The 16,599-nt window shown below is 38.4% G+C and overlaps 1 pseudogene; it reads left to right on the forward strand.

Annotated features, from left to right (window-relative positions):
* Positions 1-9,993: 9,993 nt before the first annotated feature.
* Positions 9,994-16,547, forward strand: LOC127804054 (aconitate hydratase, cytoplasmic-like; annotated as a pseudogene).
* The last annotated feature ends 52 nt before the right edge of the window (positions 16,548-16,599 follow it).

A 16,599-nucleotide genomic window follows, 5' to 3' on the forward strand; every position in this document is an offset into this window, starting at 1 on the left:
TTTATTTGGGTGGGGGAGGGGGGGGGTTCGCCACCATTGGACGTTATTACTTATTTTGGGGGGTGGTGGTTCGCCACCATTGGAAGTTATTACCATTAAAGAGGCCCCCATTTAAGACTGATCACACTCTAACCACCAAACTTGATTTCATTCTTAGGCTTAACATGAAGGCGACCATCAACTACCCTTTCGTCACCTCAAAAACTTAGTATATGAATTGATTTTGAAAGTTGTTTTTTAGAAACATTATATATATGTCAAAAATTAATACCCTTCAAAAGGTGACCATGAATATTTGGTAACTACTTTAAAAGGTCTGATATATTGATATTATAACTGATGATCATTTTTTGTAGTAAAATATATAATACGTACCCTGCAGTAATAAGTTAGAGTTTTATATTCCATCATATATAGTTAGAAATTATGGTCTTTTTCTATTTTTTTCCTTTTAATTATTTGTCGTTCAATGATATATTATGATAGAATTGATGGGTGCTAAATAATATGGAAATCTATATATGGATCTCCATCGATATTCAAGCAATATAATAATTGTACTTATATGAAAAAATAATAATATAATGTGAATTTTTTGTTTGTGAGTAAATAAGAGGTCCCAATCAAGGAGATGAACTCGAACTATCGAGAGAGAGAGAGAGATGCGTTGAAATTGCGAAGCAATTAATATATGGTTTGGTGGAGTGGGATTTTGATGATTTAGAGACGACTGTTGGCTTGCCTGCTTGCGAGGGTTCAATCACAAACTGTACGTAGCCATTCATGCATGGCTCCTCCTCCATCATTGGCTTTGCAAGAGAAGAGAAGAGAAGAGATCGATCTGGGAATATTATGATCACATCCAGATCCATCCATCTATCTATCTATCTTGTGACATTAATGAGAGAGGACAATATTGTTTCACTACTTTTACAAGTTGTCACCTCACCACCCATTCCATGCCCTCATCAAATTGCTGTCACAGTGACCATGCACACAAACAAACAAACAAAAAGAAAAAAAGAAATGCTGTCTGACGTCACAGAGATTATATATATATATATATTTATAATTACGCCTCGAAACGTCCAACCTCCCTCTCTCTTCTAGCTAGCCACCCACTTCCTGCGTCCTCGTTGACGGACGAACTCTCTAGCAAAAATGGGAAACTTTGAACGGTGAAAATAGGTTCAGAAATCTTATGTTATTTCAGATGGTGAAAAATCAAAACATGCTGCGTACGTGGTTGATTGATTATATATGCTGGTAGAACCTTTCAGATGCATGCCACTCTCTCTCTCTCTCTCTCTCTCTATATATATATATATATATATAATATATAGTACATAGTGAACTGGGTTTGTCTTCGAGGTTTTTCTCGACGATGAAATCAATGTAAAACAGGAAACAAATTAATAATAATGACGATAGTGGACTGTATCCATGTCTACGTACATACATATCTTAGCCAAAATGCTGCTGGATTTTCTTCTTCAAGTTGGTTGGCTTAAGCGTGCTGCTGATCACATTATCATTATTTTATAGAAGGCAGATAGATAGATGCATTCATTTCAACAAGCTAGCTTCGTTGAAATATATATCTTGCAAGTTTCAGCTAGCTAGCTATATATATATATGGTCCACTATATATATATATATAGAAGCTTAATTAATTATTAATTAAAATGATGGATGGAGAAACATATATAAATTTAAAAAATAAAAGAAATTGTTATTTTTAATTAATTAAACCATCGTAACTATATATATATAAATATATATATCGCTGGATGTGGGAGAGCTAGCTAGCTAGCTAGCAGCGCCATGCATTAATTCTCTGTTATGGTTTCTGGAGGTGAAATTAATTAGGGTTTAATTATTGTTAATCACCGCATCATCAATTTCCATATTATTGGTTGGTATTTGCAAATGTAAACAATAATAATAATAAATTGGATCGATCGAGTACTTGCAGATTCGTTAGTTGGGAAACAAGAGAACACACATAGATTTGATTCATTCATTTTCCATGCATATATATATATATATATATCCATATTGAACGTCGATCTATCTATCTATCTATCTATCTAGTTTAAATTAATTCCCCAACATGCATGTGGGCTTTAATTCAGGAGTCCATAGTTTTGCGAAACAATAGAGCACTGGAACACCACCAGATTAATTAATTAATTAATTACAGCATAAAACGCAGGGTCCACTCTCCAAGAATTTTTGCTTTCATAAAGTATACAATAATGTTAAACTCTACGCCGGACCCAGTTCACGTCCCCCCTCGTGGACTGGGCCAACAGGGGACCGCCGCGTGTGATGTGGCAGAAAAAAGCTTCAAAAACTAGAGAGACACTCCACAGCTTCCTCTCTCTCTCTCTCTCTCTCTCTCTCTCCGGCAACATTTCCTTGTCACCAATATCTCTCTTTCTCGCGTCTCCCCAGCTCTCATTTCTGTCTGGCTACGTTTTCGGTCTCTTTCTCTCCCTAATTGCACCACCACTAGTTGCTTGTAGACCAAGCCGTCGATCGTAATGGCGAAACCAAACAAGGGACCAAAGCATGGGCGAGATGCAGTCGATTTTTGCTTGCCAACCTCGGCGCAATTGGCCTCATCAACGCCCTCTCAAATCCTTCGATTCGCTTATCCTCCTTACCACTCACCATTATCAAACAAAAAGAACCAAAGTCAAAGATTTCAATAGATGAATCAGGCGGCGAAGATGAAGAGAATGAAAGAACGATGAAGGTCAATCTCTTTCAAGATTAGGCGGGCGAAGTCTATATATCTAGGTCATCCAAAAAAAAAAAAAAAAAGAGAAGTAGCCTTTAACACATGACGCGAGTGATAAAACTCTTTAACTTTTTTTTAGAGTAACAAGGGATCAACTTTTAATGGAAGCATAGATATCTTATTTAGTGAAGACTAACTGCGTGGACGTTTAAGAGTGTATAAATTTGTGACGACATCCGAATTACCCAGATGTCGAACTAGGAAAATATCGATCTCAACACCTTAGTTAATAAAAAAAGTTTAAAAGTCAAAATCAAAGTCAAAGTCAAAGTCAAAGTTTGAGTCTTGGTTACATTTAAGAGAATCAAAATCTTACGCATATAATTGAAATTCTACATTTTTAATTAATTCAACAATCAAAATCTTGCATTTTTAATTATAGCAAATCCCGATTATACAATCAAATACAAAAATATCATTTATGATACAAAGTCACTAAACTCCTGAATTTATTGTGTTGTACCTGTGACAAGCGTTCTCTAACATTATTAGACTAATTCATATTGAGAAACTATATATTTGATAAAAAAATTAAAAATTCTTAAAATTAAATTAGAATCAATACAACTTAATAGTCACGATAGCATGATAAACTTACTTGCATTCCATTAATTATAATTGGCTGTTAAACACCCTAAAACATGCTTGAAAATGATATGTTTGATGGAGATAATGCCCATGGAACTTGATCCCCCCACCCCACCTGATTATTAGCAACAGTACAAGAAATATAATTTACCTAAACTAATGGGCCAAAATAAGACATCTAAGTATCCATAAAGTTGTAAGGATTGTTACCATCCTATATAAACCAATGGTGTTAATGGAACTAGAATAGTGCCAATAGTCATAATTAACACTAGGAGTAATTATGGTGCTTTTTTCTCTTATATTTTTACGTTTCTCTACAAGTAGTATGTAAATTATATCATATGCATAAGGTTTGTATAATTCAAAAAATGAAAACTCTAAAGCATCCTATATATGAGATAAATGAATAGTTTGGATATAAATATAATTGAAAAAAAATTAAGCAAACATATGCCTGAATGAATTGAAGTTGATGTCTTGTTTTGTCGTTTCTCCCGATGATTCTTTAATCTTTAACTTGGTGCACCTTTTGCTTTTATTCTACAAGGATCCATTTAATAGACTTTTCGTGTAAGATATTATCCTCTTTAGATAAGATAGCATCTTCTTCAACTATGTCGTTACCTTGATATTCCTTTGGCTCAATTATCCTTAATAGATGAAGATGCATCTAAGTTTAAAGAACTCAAATACTCCTCTAGTTTCTCGTGCTCTCCTAAAGTGCCCCTAACACAATACCTCTTGCCCCTTTATCTTGTTGGCAATGATGAAACAAAATCATAATCAATTTTCATTACCTTTTTAATTATTATAAACAATATGTCACTCTCACACCCCACTTCGTTCACATTGGCCCATATCCAACATATGGACTCTTCTTCTAACATCCTTTGTCCATAGCATCATTACTACGTATCTTTCAAGAATATAATTAACATTTCAATTAACAAAGGCCTTAAATAAATGTGAGCAAAGAATACCAATGGACTCAAACTTTTTACAACTACAATTTACTTAATTCCATGGGGTATTACAATAAGATGCACTGCACTAATCCCATTATCCTCCCCACCATGGGTCATGCACCATCTCATAAATATACACATTATGAACATTTAACTTCTTCTCAAAAGTTGTTACCTTATCTCTCTGAGAAATTCTTTTTCAAAAATCATATACATTCTGCAGTTCGTATAAATCTTGGCAGCTTGCTTCAACATAAGACTCCTTTATGATGCGTGATGGAGCACCATTTGTACATCGAAAGTCTTCATCCCTCTCACGAGACCGCCACCACCTAACCATTTTCTCAAAACCTTCAACAAAGTTGTTATATCACCAATCCCGTTGAGTACATGATTTGTGCTCTCACTCTGAGATGTAGATTTAATTTCACAATGAAATGTGTCATTATTAAAAGGTGTGCTCCATTTATGATGAAGATTGTAAATGTTATTTAACCATTTGTTACCCTAAACTCTATATTCAGTTATCATATACTGCCATGTATCTTCAAAAGCTTCTTCTGTTTAACATTCGGACAAGCATTTGTGAAAGGGTTTTTGAAAATCATGATTTGAATTCAGACTGCCAAAATAAGATGGAGCTTTTTGAGCAATGTGCCATTGGCAAAGACGATGACGTGATTCTAGAAAAACCTTCTTGATTGCATTTAACATTGTTGCATCTTGATCAGTAAATATTGTTTTTTGTTGCTTACCTCTCATTGAATCTAAAAATGTTTTAAACAACCACTCAAATGTGTTTGTTGTATCACTAGATAAGAAAGCACACCCAAACATATTATTGTTTGCCAATGGTGGTTAACACCAACTAATGGAGCACATATTAAACTATATTTGTTTGTTCAATAAGTAGTATCAAATGATGCATCTCCAAAAGTATCATAGTCAATCCTAGATCTCCCATCCCTCCAAAAGAAATTTGCCATTTAACCATCTTGATCAAATTAGGCATCCCAATAAAACAACACTTCCTCATTACCTTTATTTATGAAATAATTCATCAAACTATGTGAATCCCAATCTCAATTGGAGAAGTCTTCGTCTCATGTATAATTATATAGGCTTAATACATCTTAAAATCCCTCAACTATTACAAAATATGACATTGAGTCCCTCACCTAAAAAATCTCAAGATTCGGTCTTTAAACAATTAAAAATATATCTTTTTAGTTCTTGCCATCAATGTGAGTAAACGACTCCGTTATATTTGTCTCAAACTTATATATACACATATATATGCGAGAGAGAGCTCGTCACGGCCATGGGAGAGGATGGGTCTGTGCAATATATATATATATATATAGAGAGAGAGAGAGAGAAAGGATCATGGCCATGGCAGTCACCACCAACCGCCATGGCCGCGGCCATCACCCACCCCCCAATATACACAAACACACGCACACATATGGCCGCCATGAACGTAGTCGTCACCCATCTGCCATGGCAGCCGCGATGAACGTGGCCATCGTTGCAAGAGAGAAAGAGAGTTGGGCGAGGGTGGGTGATGGGTTGTACAGTATGTATATATATAGAGAGAGAAAGAGAGAGGGGGGTCGCAGCCATGGGAGGGGGTGGGTCTAATATATTTTGCAGTAGATATATATATATATATAGAGAGAGAGAGAGAGGGGGTCGCGGCCATGGTAGTCACCACCAACTGCCATGGCTGCGGCCATCACCCACCCCCCAATATACACAAACACACACACACATGGCCGCTATGAACGCAGCCTTCACCCACCTGTCATGGCAATCGCGATGAACGAGGCCATCGTTGTAAGAGAGAAAGAGAGCTGGGCGAGGATGGGTGATGGGCTGTATAGTATATATATGTATATAGAGAGATAGAGGGTCGCGACCATGGGAGGGGGTGGGTCTGATATATTTTGCAGTATATATATACATATAGAGAGAGAGGGTCGCGGCCATGGCAGTCACTACCAACTGCCATGGTCGCAGCCATCACCCACCCCCCAATATACACAAACACACGCACATATATGGCCGCTATGAATGCAACCGTCACCCACCTGCCATGGCAGCCGCGATGAATGCGACCATCATTGTGAGAAAGAAAAAGAACTAGGCGAGGGTGGGTGATGGGCTGTACAGTATATATATATATATATATATAGAGAGAGAGAGAGAGAGAGAAAGAGAGAGAGGGTCGCGGCCATGGAAGGTGGTGGGTTTGATATATTTTGCAATATATATATATATATATATAGAGAGAGAGAGAGAGAGAATGGGTCGCGGCCATGGCAGTCACCGCCAACTGCCATGGCCGCGGCCATTACCCATCCCCCCAACCATGGCCGCAGCCATCACCCACCCCCTAATATACACAAACACACGCACACGCAGCCATCGTTGCTAGAGAGAAAGAGCTGGGCGAGGGTAGGTATTAATGGACTGTACAGTATATATATATATATATATGTAAAGAGAGAGAGAAGGCCATAGCCATGGGAGATCACACAAAATATTAACAATATTATATACATAAATTTGTTATGTCACGCACAAACGAATGTAAACAACAAGGAGTAAAAAAATATCTTTTTAATTATTTAAAGATTGAATCTTGAGATTTTTTAGGTGAGGGAGTCAATGTCATATTTTGCAACAGTTGAGGAAAAGATGTATTAAGCCTATAATTATATGCATCCCTTTTAACGAACCCAATGTTTTTCACACCACCACTTTCATTTATTAAATACTTATAAGTATTGACAAGTGAAATTCTAGCATTTAACATGGATTTAACATGCCACCACTACTTTGTGATATTGATCATGAAGATCTCAACAAATGCTGTTCCTAATACTTGGCCATTTCATGATTGTACTCTAATTAATTGCTTAATTCTAAAAAAAAAATCATCTTCATCACATTCAAACAAAACCTGTGCCTTACAACTTGTCCTCATATCCAATTTTTTATGTGATGATTCTCCATAAATACTCCTTAATTTTCTTATCCTTTCATCTTTCTTTCAATAAATAATTTTTTTATCTAATTTTTTTAATACATATGAAATAATAATATCATTTTGATTTCTTAACACTAAGTCCAAAACATGATCATAATCACATTACATCTAATATGCCTCTTCCTCACTATTTGTTACTCTATTAATTGACAAACTTATTTTCCAAATCTTGAATATAATTATTAGCATGGGCCTCTCCTAAGCAACTTTTTCATTATTTTCTCCATCTACATTTCTACATTCATCATTATCAAGCCAAATAGCATCTACACAACTTGAAGTTTGATACTCTAAACTAAACATTCCTACTAAAAATAAATATTAATACAGGTAATGGCCTCGTTTGTTATAACTTAATTAAAGAAATTATAGCTTATAGTTTCTTAGATTATAGCTTCTAAAACTTAGAATAAGTTGTGAACCTGTTTACTGCAACTTCTTAGAAGTTGTAGTTAAGTAGTTGTGGTGTTTGATACCATAAGCTGTAAAATAATTTATTTTTGTATAATTGTCCATAATACCCTTAGTAGTTATAGAATGATAATTTAAAAATTAATTAGTGTATATGTATAAATTTTAAGTGTTATAAAAAAATTAATTAAAGTATAAAAAGAGAGGAAGATGACGAGAGAAAGGAAGAGATTTGAAAATGGAGATGGCAGTGGAAAAGAAAAACCCATGATTGCGTAGACAAGAGGGTAATTCTTTGCTAAAAATAAGGGCAAAATTATCATAAAAATATAATTATTTAAGCAGAAGTTGTAAAAGTTGGGGTACCCCAACTTTGAAAAAGCCAACTTCTACCATTTCTAAAAGCTAATAAAAGGTATAAGTTAGAATTCTATAAGTTAAAACAAACATTATATCCTAACTTTTTTGAAATTAGAAGCTAGAAGTTATAGCTTTTAAGCTGCAACAAGTAGGGCTAATAGACAACGAAGAAAATTACCTCTTGAATCAAAATTCTATTTTTCATGTAGTAGACAGCAATGTTGGCAGACAGAGAGAGAGAGAGAAAGAATGACGAACTGGGCGAACAGAAGGACACAATTGAGGATGGAATAGATCTAAAGAGAGAGTTTCAGAGGGAATGGGCCAAATGGAGAGGAAACCGAGGAGACTTTCATTGCCGAAAAGAAACGATGAGGAAAGAGAGATGGGAGTTGAGGAGACAAGGCGAGCTGGTGAATGGCTTCGACTCTAGTGAAAGGAAAGGAGCTGAGAAGACAGTCGGAACCCGATTTATGAGTGGGGCCATAAAGTGAGTCTGGCATAGAACTTCTCTTGCTCTAACCCCCTAAATCACCCATAGCCTCTAGCCTTGCATAATTGGTCCTCTCGCCTGATTTCTTAGTCGGGCAGTGGCGGCACGCCACTAGCTGTATGTCTTCATTGTCAACTCGTACGTTGTCGCATAGCTCTATCTGTAAAATCTGCCGGCTTCTTCCTGCATTAACAACAATTCCCTCTTCTTGTATAAAACCAAGTTCAAGCAACAGCCAAGCCAAAATGATTGGCACTTTGGTACCAATATTAAATTGGTGTTTTCTGGTGTTAGGATTGATCGGCTGCGTTCTTGTGGAGGCTTAAAAACTTTTTAAGATGGCTTAAAACACTCTCTTATTTATTATGAACAGATGATGCTAAAAATACTATAAAGCTAGCCAAAATTATGTTCCTTTTATTAAAACTGCAAATGTTAGGAACCTGTTTATAGAACTAGTTACAATGAGATTAATTAAACTCAAATCTAAACCAAAAAAAAAGATCAAATCCAATAAATTAAGATTGAAAAAAGTAAGCTAGCTAGACAAATTTAATTGACTAAGAATTGATATCTCTCAATCTCAAGGCTCAAGGGCTTTTAACACCATGAGTTATTACCTTTGTTGTCTGTCTTTTTCACTTAATCTTAGGTGTGCCTGTGGTAATTATCCCTAGATTAATTAAATATATAATATGATTTAGACAAAATAAATATTTTATATTATTATAGCTCTGGTCTAAAATTGGCCAACAGGTGGGGGCGACGATCGTGAGAGGGGAAAAGAAGGTCATTAGAGGAAGAGAGAGAGAATCATGTGTGTGAGAGAGAGAGATAAAATTGGGCGAAAAGTATTGTATTGGGTCTTGCAAAGGAAAAATATTTTTTAAAAAAATTATTTACCTTTCGGTAGCAAAATTCATTGAGTTGTTCTACAGGGCCAAACAGCCCTATCGAGCGTCTTACCTAATGGGGGTAAAATGACGAATTTGTCCCCGTCCTGCACAAATTTGCAAAGCAGGCCACTACCACTGCTCTCTCATTTCCCCTCCCATAGTCGTGCCTCCACTACCTTTTGCCGCCTTTGCCTCATCATGGCGCCTCGCTGTTACGTTGTCATCACCTGGCTGTCGTTGTCGCCTCGCCAACATTTGCTAGAAGATGCAGTGACGGTTGGCAAAGAGAGGCGGGGACGGCAACGAGGTAACGACGGCATGACAGCGAGGCAAAAGCAACGGAGGTGCGGTGCGGCCATACGAGGAGAGAGGAGAGAGCCAAAGGGACAGTCATCCGCTTTGTAAATTTGTAAAGTAGGCGAAGCTAAATTTGTTATTTTGCCCAAATTCGATAAAACTCGCTAAGCCTATCTGACTCGGAAGACTTTTCCAAATCCATTTGAAGCTGACAGTACGCCATGGCAGCACCAGTGCACAGTCGTGGCATGCGTGAACCCCGACACGTAGCATGTCCCCCCCCCCCCCCCCCCCCGCCGCCCCGGAAAGCGATTCGCCGGCCGCCATTTCAGTCGGCGGAGCTGCCTCGGTGTCTGCAGTATTCTTTATCGCCTTCGTAAAACCTAAGCCAAATCATGCATACAAAAACACCCGATCTTTCTCGGCTTTGGCAGTTCAGATAGCGCTCGTGTCCATGGGTAAGCATTTCATGCTCGTTCTTCCTTTGTTTCCATGGAAAATGAAGCAAAACAACCCACGACCCAGAGTCCTTTTTCTCGCTGTTTTACATGTTTCACCGTTTTCTCTGCAACCAAACGGAAGTTTCACAATCTCATCTGCCTGTTAAGTGTAATGTCAATTCTACGCATCTTTCAAGTTACTATCATACTGTTTGATGAATTTCAGCTACTGCAAATGAAAATGCTTTCCGGAGAATACTGAGGACCCTCGAGAAGCCTGATGGCAGCGGTGAATTTGGAAAATATTACAGGTTGCCTGCTCTCAACGATCCCAGAATATCGGTCATATATATATATATATATATATATATTTATTTATTTATTTATTTAGATTGGTAAAGAATTAATTTGATACAAAACTTACACGTTAGTTGTCTGAACAATGTTTCTACTTTCTATACCGCAGACAAGCTTCCATATTCAATTAGGATACTTCTGGAGTCGGCAATTCGGAACTGTGATGAGTTCCAAGTCACCTTAAAGGACGTTGAGAAGATTCTTGATTGGGAGAATACTTCTCCCAAACGAATTGAAATTCAAGCCTGCCAGAGTGCTTCTTCAGGTAAATATTAATTAATTGCGTTATCTTGGTGCTTCTTCAGGTATGTGTTTATGTATACACGATCTTGTTTGGTGTTTCAGGACTTCACTGCAATGAAGAGGCTCGGCAGTGACCCAAAGAAAATTAACCCAATGGTGAGCTAAATTTCTGTTTCTATTTCTTTAGCCTGGTAAGGAATTGGTAAGAATACAGGGTTGACCTGGATTAAGATCACGAGAACTACGAGTTTCTTTCTCTCGGGTGCGGTCTTACCCAGTGCATGCGAATGGAGAGCTGTGCATGAACCCTTGGATATTAAAAGCTGCGTAAGACTTAGAATACAGGGTTGGGCCGGAGGTTAAAAGAAATAATTGAATTTCTGTTTCTTTGAGGATTTTAAAAGCTTCGTTAGACTTAGTATGCTCACAAATTCGATACTGATCTAAGACACAAAGTAGGGGGAGTTAGTGTTACTGGAACAAGACATTCATGGGGTGAAAATGATTTAGAGCTCTAAAATGATGTTTAGCTCTACCATATTTGGTTCCCCAACCTACATGATTTTCCCTCCCATATTTAGCTCTGAAATGATATGAAGTGTGATGAACTATTTATTAATCATAAAACACAAATCTAATTTTGCTTTCCATGGTGAAGAATTTAATTTGAAAATTGGATCATGTTGATATTTTTACACTTGAGGGTCACTTAGATGAATAACAATTTGTTTTATGCAGGTTCCGGCTGATCTTGTCATTGATCACTCGGTCGAGGCCGAAATGGTAAGATCAGAAAAAGCGTTGCAGGCCAATATGGAACTTGAGTTTCGACAAAACAAAGAAAAATTTGCTTTCCTCAGATGGGGCTCAAGTGCTTTTGACAACATGCTTCTTGTTCCTCCTGGCTCTGGGATTGCCCACCAGGTGATAATTAAAGCGTATATGGTTCATTTCGACTAGACCTGTTTTTAGACCCATCATGGTTAGTGGAAGGTTCTTAATATTCTTCAACCCCTTCTATTTATTTGGAGGCTAGTATGTTTTGCCCACATTTCCAATTGATGGATGCCTGTGTGAGGCAACTGAAACTTGAAAATGACCACGTGCAGGTGAACTTAGAACACCTTGGCAATGTGGTGTTTAGCACGAACGACCTCCTTTACCCTGATACCGTTGTTGGAACTGATTTTCACACAACCATGATAAATGGATTAATTAGGGATTGCCGGCTGGGGAGTTAGCCGGCAAGAAGCTGAGGCTGCAATGCTCGGTCCGGTATAAGAAAGAATATGCTGGTCTATTTCCATGTCTTCCATGGAGAGAACAAGACTACTTTGTACCAGGCCCTCTGTTGTACATCTTTTGCTATAATTTTCCAGAGAATTTTATTTCTGACTGGTTCCCTACTGCAGCCCATGAGCATGGTTCTTCCTGAAGTGGTTGGTTTCAAATTATCTGAAAAAATTAGAAATGGAGTGACAGCCACTGATTTAGTCTTGACGGTGACACAAATTCTTAGGAAACATGGAGTTGTGGGCAAGTTTGTGGAGTTTTATGGTAACCTTGTCCGTTAAAGTTGTATCCTATTAAACATGTATGTGTTCTGAAGTTGCCGCTGTTGCTCTGGCTCTTTTCTAACTTCAAATTGTTCATTTTCTTACATATGTCGGTGAAGGCATGGGTGAAATTTCACTAGCAGATCGGGCCACTATTGCCAATATGTCGCCGGATTATGGTGCAACCATGGGCTTCTTTCCGGTTGACCATGTCACTCTGGAGTACCTGAGACTGACTGGAAAAAGTGATGAAACTGTAGGTCAATTAATAAAACATCAATTTCTAGTTGTCATGACTCATGTTTCATAAACTGACCTACTATTCTTGTAGATATCTATGATAGAATCTTACTTACGGGCTAACAACTTGTTCGTGGATTATAGTCAGGTACTGTCTTTCTTACTCGTATGTGTTTTCCGATTTCATCCATTGAAATTTTTCTGACTGTTCATGGTGAACTCAGCCCCAGACTAGAGGAGTGTACACTTCTTATTTAGAGTTGAATCTTCAGGATGTAGAACCCTGTGTGTCAGGGCCAAAGTGGTAGGACTTCCTAGTTTTCATTAGAATATTTAATTTATTATCATGCACGTGTATTTCATATGTTTATCTTCAAGTCTCAAGCTCTCTTCTCAACAGTTGATTTTGTTGCAGGCCACATGATCGTGTTCCTTTGAAACAAATGAAGGCCGATTGGCATGCATGCTTAGACAATAAAGTTAGGTTCAAGGTGATACTTTTAGCAAGACTTTTTAAGTGATATGCATCAGATATTGCACCGTCTTAACTGGCTTTCCAATTTTGCATCAGAGGCTCCAAGTTTAGGAATTGGACACTTGATAATTAAACATGACAAACCATACATCCACTCCTCGGATGTAAGGCTGGTGAATAAAAGTTCAAACAAAGTGCTTTAAGTGTATGAAGGGCTTTTCTAAGCTGATTCTAGGTAGGTTCACAAGCCAACTCGTGCATGACAAGCTAGGTGGGCAGATAATCAGAATTCACACCATCAACAAGGAACGCACTCATAATAAAATTATTACGATCAGTATAGCAGTTCTACGGTGAGGAGTATGTCAGGTTTGTTAAAATTGGTGTAGCCTGCCGAGCAAAAAAGAGTAAAAAATGGTGTAACCCAAGTCTCTGCATATGTGGAACATCAAGTAGACCATTCATGCAATCATTCAATACCAATGCTTCAATGTAGCTGATTGGTCAATTATGTAGCATTTACGTAATGGTAGGTCTCTATGTCTCCATCTATTCTATCATGAATTTACAGGGCTTTGCCGTGTGCCAAAAGAGTCTCAAGAAAAGGTCGTAGATTTCACATTTCACGGGACTCCTGCGCAACTCAGACGTGGGGGCGTTGTTATAGCAGCTATCACTAGCTGCACAAATACTTTTCAAATCCTAGTCTGATGATTGGAGCTGCTTTGGTTGCAAAGAAAGCATGTGATTTTGGCTTGGAGGTTAGAATGATCTTCTTCTTTTTGGTTTTTTTCTTCTTCCTTTTTTTTTTTTGGGGGGGGGGGGGGGGGGGGGATTTGAAGAGGGAGAGGGGGGTAAAGGTACCTAATAGATGATATGTTTACAAGGTTTTGCAAGATTGTCTGCACTCTTGGCATCCGTCTTCTATGCATTTCGTTGGCTGCCATTTTAATTTCCTGCTCATCTTCTACTAGGTGAAACCGTGGATCAAGACAAGTCCTGCTCCTGGCTCTGGGGTTGTAACCAAGTATCTAGAAAAGAGGTACTATTCTATCACAACTCAATCCCAGATGGGTAATTTACTAAGGGAGATTTAAATATATTTTTTGGTCTCACTAACTGAAATATCTAAAGGATTGGATTGTGACAAATCCTTCTGAATCTTTCAGCCAATATTTGGAAATCTGTCATTTCATTTTACATTCTTCAGCCAGATATTGCATCTGTAGTGGCTTGCAGAGATATTTGAACCAGTTGGGGTTCAATGTTGTCGGCTATGGGTGCACAGCATGCATTGGAAATTCTGGAGAGTTTGATGAACCAGTGGCCTCTGCTATTACTGAAAGGGGTAACTTTCAATCGTGAGATTATATGTCTGAGCTAGAACTTTCTACAAATTATTGGTTTTGCATATGATTGTATTTTCAGACTTAGTGGTAGCAGCTGTACTGTCTGGAAATCGAAATTTTGAGGGCCGTGTGCATCCTTTAACAAGAGCAAACTACCTGGCTTCTCCTCCCCTTGTGGTGATCTATGCCCTTACTGGCACAGTAAGGCAATTTTTCTCAATCAACATCCTCTGAAACTTTTATCTTCACACAGAACTACTCATCCCAAATCCAATTTAAGATGCTGGCTGGTTACATTAGGGAACATTCTGCAGGTCGACACTGATTTTGAGACCGAAGCTATTGGGATGGGAAAGGATGGAAAGAGGTCTTGCTGAGAGAGATTTGGCCGTCGAATGAAGAAATAGCCGAGTTGAGCTACTTGACATGCATGCTTTAAATTAAATGTAGTTCTACTGGTGCGAGAGATCGAAGATGACAACCTTTTTCCTTGTTCAAATGTCAGCAGGTTGAGCACTCGAATGTGCTGCCAGACATGTTTAAGGCAACTTACGAGGCAATAGCCAGGGGAAATCCACTGTGGAACCAGTTATCTGTGCCTTCAAGCCCCCTCTATGAATGGGACCCGTCTTCGACTTACATAAAGGAGCCACCCTATTTTGAGAGGATGAGCATGTGCCCTCCAGGCCCTCACGGAGTGAAACACGCTTACTGCTTGCTCAAGTTTGGGGACTCGGTTCCAAGCGACCATATTTCACCAGCCGGTAGCATTCACAAAGACAGCCCTGCTGCCCAATACCTTGGGAAACACGGCGTTGATAGGAGAGACTTCAACTCTTATGGAAGCCGGCGTGGTAATCACGAGGTGATGATGAGAGGAACTTTTGCAAATACTCGTCTTACAAACAAGTTATTGGATGAAGCTGGGCCGAGAACAATTCGCATCCCCAGTGGGGAGAAACTTTCTGTGTTTGATGCTGCCATGGTAATTTCTTCTAATGCCTTGCCTTGGTGGTGGTATTAGTAGGGACTGCAAATAAGTAATAATATACTTATTAGACGATACCCCTTTCTGGGAAAGCAATCTTAATTATTTCTAGGACAGAATCACCTAATCTAACAGTAACACACCATAAGCAACAGAATAAGCACTATATCTGGTAAGATTTGGCGAATTGACAACTCAATTCTTCGAGGAGTGATTTTCTTTTTCTTTTTTATTCTCATCGTCTCAACAGAGGTAAAAGAGTGAGGGCCATGATCCCATTATCTTGGCCGGAGCTGAATATGGGACAGGAAGTTCTCGGGACTGGGCTGCTAAAGGTCCAATGCTACTGGCAAACTCGCCATTCAATATCTATCTTCTGATATCCTTTTACATTTGCAGCGATACCACAAGTTATTTTTGGATTCAGGGCGTGATAGCGATAATAGCAAAGAGCTTTGAAACGACTCACCGCAGCAATCTGGTGGGCATGGGTATTATCCCACTGCGTTTCGGAGCTGGGGAAGAAGCTGAATCTCTTGGCTTAACGGGCCATGAACGCTACACCATTGACCTCCCAAGCACCGTTCGCGAGATCAGACCTGGGCAAGAAGTTTTAGTCACAAATGACAGCGGCAAATCATTTACATGTGGACTGCAGTATGATACAGAGGTAAGAGATGACCTGACCATGCTGCTTGCTGCTTGATTCTTCGGAAATTTTGTGATGAACCACCTGGAAACTTCTATTGCAGGTAGAACTGGCTTATTTTGATCACGGAGGCATCCTGCACTATGTTATTAGGAAATTGGTTGATGCAGAGAGCGCCAAGACCTTCAATGAATAGTGTACCGTTACCTAATGAATGAGATGTATTTATGTGTAGATGTGAAAAGAACAAGATGTGACGTAATAGGTATTTTATACATCGGAGTATTATGTCCTATTAAAGGGGGGAGCCGGCAGCCTGTTCTTCTAAATCTAACAACGCTGTTGCAATTATAGCCTTAAATTTGGACTTTATAATGTCAAATGTCCAGTTTGGCTAGGCGTCATTACCACTGAATTAGAGCAAGACATGA

This window comes from Diospyros lotus, chromosome 6 (genome assembly GCF_014633365.1).
Source record: "Diospyros lotus cultivar Yz01 chromosome 6, ASM1463336v1, whole genome shotgun sequence".
Lineage (NCBI taxonomy): Eukaryota > Viridiplantae > Streptophyta > Magnoliopsida > Ericales > Ebenaceae > Diospyros > Diospyros lotus.